Source organism: Cucurbita moschata, unplaced genomic scaffold (genome assembly GCF_002738365.1).
Source record: "Cucurbita moschata cultivar Rifu unplaced genomic scaffold, Cmos_1.0 Cmo_Scf00015, whole genome shotgun sequence".
NCBI classification, from domain to species: domain Eukaryota; kingdom Viridiplantae; phylum Streptophyta; class Magnoliopsida; order Cucurbitales; family Cucurbitaceae; genus Cucurbita; species Cucurbita moschata.
Window position 1 is genome coordinate 115352 of NW_019268531.1, and position 2782 is coordinate 118133.

Sequence of the window (2782 nt, forward strand, 5' to 3'; positions counted from 1 at the left end):
TTAGTGAAAAAAAAAAAAAAAAAAAAAAAAAACAGATGGGTTCAGCTCAGCATCAATATAATAGCCTTTTTGAGTGCTTCGAAACGAAGCATTTAATGGACAAATTACAGCAATATAAAGAGGAAAGGCGAAAAGAGAAGCAGACAGAGTGTCTGAGAAAGCTCCCTCTGCAACAGCCACAAGCCACATCTACCAACGCCCTAAACCATCTAGGCGTTCTTTTATCGCTCTGTTTAGGAACATCAACGTTAGAATGGTAAGGTATTGTTTCTCTCATAAATTTCCTTTTACAATCACTCAAAACATCACAAATCAATGGAGATATCCTCCCTAACCTATAATATACTCATGATTTTTCCATAAACTTTGGCTAATTTCACAGGGGTTGATGCAGCAGCTAAACCCTTTTGTTCAAATCACACATAATTTAGATGCAATGGGCTAGCCAAGCGATCGACTCATGTTCCTGGTTTCTGGATTCTGGGTATGTTTTGGGGCTCTTATTGGCAGCGATAACAAGAACATTGGAGTCTGGGTTCTCTCTAATCCGTTCATATATTTACCTTAATCGAAAAGGGTCTTTCCCCTTTCCCATTATATGCGAAGAATCCTCAGATTTTTCCCAAAACCGTAGAAATCTCGTAGACAATAACAAAAACTAGGCCTTAAACGTCGCTATTCCAAAAGGGTCGATCTCTTATCGATCAGGTTTTGAGAAAACGAATCAGATTCGTAAGAAGAAACTCAGCGGACAACAGATCCAAACAAAACAGAGCAACAGAGAGGATCAAAAACGAGAAAGAAAAAGAGAAAAAAGAAGGAGAAAAGGCATCACCATATCCTCAGCCCTCTCTCATCGCCCCGTATGAACTTCGCACGGTTCTGGATTCATACAGAGAAGACATGGAAGAATCCAAGTTGAGTGAAACGCGTCCATTTCTCAAAAGAAAGCACCAGAAATAGGGTGGAGGGAAAGGGGAATGGGGAACGAGAGAGATTAAAATAATCACTATGGAGCAAGTGAGATAAGATCAAATCGGGTGTTTCCTTTTCTATGCCCTCTCCATTAATGACACGACCTCCTTTCCGAAGCTTCCAAATCCCAGTGGCACTCGCGATGATCCGTACCCGCCGCTCATCCCTCTGTCCTCGCAACCGATTAAGAAAAGGGCAAACAGAAATCCCCTAATCCATAAATCCCCGCTTTCCCCATTTCATTAATCTTCCCAATATCCCATTTTAATTGCTACCCATTATAGATAACAAAGCAGATAATAATGCCTCAAATAACCCCGACAGCGAGCCATCAAATGTAAGAACTAATTATGTCAACCTAATCTCTATTTAAAAATAAAATATAACCAAACTTCAATCGACCCATTATTCTATTTCTTTTTATTTGTTCAAACAAATCTTAATTTTCTTTTTTAATTCATGAAAAACAATCAACTTATATATTTTAATACCCAAGTAAGTGGAGGAAGAACCAAACTTTTTCTTTGATTCTTATCCCATAAATTGCTTGAATGGTTAAGAATTAGTTTATGAATTTAAAGGACAGTTTTTATGGGAAAATGTTGCTTTAAAATTATGCAGAATCATTTTGTCTCAATTATTAGAATCATATGTTTAGGAACAGCATCTCCAATCCCCCACTCTCTCTCATTTTCCATTTCACTGTTCATCTCAATAATTTATTTTCTCTCTGACCCCAGAAATAAAGTTTGTAAATCTAGTGGGAGGAATGAAAATGTGGAGTGTTTTTTGCCTTATTTTCTCTCTCCATTTTCCCTCTCATTTTCTCAGGAAACAAACAGCCCGTAATGAAGAACAGTCGCACAAACAAACCAATTCAAAAACTAAAAAAAAACCCATTAAACAAAGATCAGTTAAGTAACACATCAATATGGAAAAATTGAAACTTTATGCGATGAGAACTCTGAATTAACCTCATGATTGAACAAACCCATATCATAATTTTTAGAGAGAGAAACAAATTCAAAGTATTCACAGAAGAGAGAGAGAGAGAGAGACTAACTGGTTGTGAAGCTTTACAACAATGGCAGAGATGGCTTCCAAGGAGGCAAATGAGGAAGGTTAGAGAGAGAAAGTAAGAGAGAGAGAGAGAGAGGAATTTGGGTATGAGTTTATGGAGGAAGGTGGAGTATTTATATGTTAAATGATTAAAAAAAAATTAAAAAAATGAAGAGAGAGAAGATAGTGTAAGGAAGAGAGAGAAGGAAAATGGATGGGACCTTTTTGGTTGTTACATATCTTCTCTCAATCTTCCCTCGATTTCGTCTCTCATTCCATCAATAATAAACTTCTTTCATTTTTACCATTTTAACCCCGCAACCACTCGATTAACTTTCATTATTTCGATATAAATTTAAAATAATATTCCGGATCTCATCAAAAATACATTTATTAAACGCTATAATAGTTTTACATACTTTTCCAATATTATCATAGCCTAAATTCTCGTCGACATGCAACAACGTGTATATCATTTTATCTAATGGGTTTGAATAATTTTCGTGCATCATGTATACATAAAGGAATGAATTTAGGTCTTATAAATTCTTTTGGAATACCGGAATATATAGACTTTTTGTGAGTAGTAACGTTGATGGGATAAGACCTAAGACTTGTTAACTTATTTAGAGGTAGGTTTGAAGCGATAATCAAACTTCGACCTATCACAATTGATACTGAGTAAGTAGAGTTAAGTCCCGACCCAGATACGATGTATATAGTCATAAAAAGAGACCAAACAAACTTC

The 2782-nt window shown here is 36.0% G+C and overlaps 1 protein-coding gene across 3 annotated transcripts in view; it reads right to left on the reverse strand.

Moving 5' to 3' along the window:
• The window catches only part of LOC111453281 (WD repeat-containing protein 44-like), a 6802-nt gene extending 4682 nt beyond the window's left edge, over window positions 1-2120 (reverse strand). Inside the window, exon 1 of one of the 3 annotated variants that reach the window (XM_023094328.1) lies at window positions 2039-2120. The gene's annotated coding sequence lies outside the window, so the exon portion shown is untranslated. Of the gene's footprint in view, window positions 1-835; window positions 1232-2038 lie in introns of those variants that run through there. The other 2 variants (XM_023094326.1, XM_023094329.1) reach the window with 2 other exon arrangements.
• Window positions 2121-2782: the final 662 nt, after the last annotated feature.